General features: G+C 33.1%; 1 pseudogene; it reads left to right on the top strand.

Moving 5' to 3' along the window:
- Positions 1-931: 931 nt before the first annotated feature.
- LOC112482842 lies at positions 932-1,050 on the top strand (annotated as a pseudogene).
- The last annotated feature ends 44 nt before the right edge of the window (positions 1,051-1,094 follow it).

Here is a 1,094-nt window from a genome sequence, read left to right as displayed (position 1 = left end):
ATAATATAGGCCTCATAAAATGAGTTAGGAAGTATTTCTTCTTTTTAATTTTTGGAAAAATTTGAGAGTAAGAGATATTAAATATTCTTCAAAAGTTTGGCAGAATTCACTAGTGAAACCATCTGGTCTAGACTTCTATTTTTTAGGAATTCTTTGATGACTTTTAACCTCCTTGTCTTTCATCGGCCTTTTTAAATTTTCCAATTTGTCATAATTCAAACTAGGAAGGTTGTATATTTCTAAGAACGTGTCCATTTTTCCTAGATTATGAAATTTAGTGACATATAGCCTTTCATAGTATTCTTGTATAGTCCTTTGTATTTCTGTGGTGTCCAATGTAACTTCCTCCTTTTCATTTGCGATTTTGTTTATTTGAGTCTTTTCTTTTTTTTCCTTAGTGAGTCTAGCCAGAAGTTTGTTGGTTTCATTTATTCAAAAAGCACCTTTTTGTTACGTTATTTTTTTCTATTGTCTTTTTTGTTCTCTATTCTGCTCTAATTTTTATTATTTCTTTTGTTCTGCTGACTTTGGGTTTTGTTTGTCTTAAAGGTGATGTGTTTATTCATATTTTTCTTGTTTTCTTTTTTGTCTTTATTGAAATATAATAGATAAGTAGTTGCTTGTATTTTCACTATACAATTCAATGAGGTTTTTTTCCATTTATAGTTGGCATATGATAATAAACCTTTTTCCGTTATATAGTATAGTGATCAGAGATCCACAAATTCTCAAAAGTGATCACCTCACTAAATCTAGTACACCTCTTCCACCTTACATAGTACAACATTATTAACCATCTTCCCCATAGTACACTCTGCAACTCCATGTCTATTCTGCAACTATCCATTAGTACCTCTTAATCACTTTGCCTTTTTGTTTTTGTCGCCCCAAACTTCCTCCCATCTAGTATCCCTCTAAAACTTTCTATATTGTCTACAGGCATGCCACCCTGAACAAGTCCGATCCCGTCTGATCTCGGAAGCTAAGCAGGGTCGGGCCTGGTTAGTTCTTGGGTGGGAGACCACATAGGAATACCAGGGTTCGTAGGCATAAAAAATTAAAATAAAATATAAGAGATCGTAAGCTGACAAGGT

This window comes from Pteropus alecto, unplaced genomic scaffold, assembly GCF_000325575.1.
Source record: "Pteropus alecto unplaced genomic scaffold, ASM32557v1 Scaffold2206, whole genome shotgun sequence".
In the NCBI taxonomy this organism is placed as follows: domain Eukaryota; kingdom Metazoa; phylum Chordata; class Mammalia; order Chiroptera; family Pteropodidae; genus Pteropus; species Pteropus alecto.
Note: the sequence above shows the minus strand (reverse complement) of the source record. Positions and strands in the feature narration are given on the sequence as shown.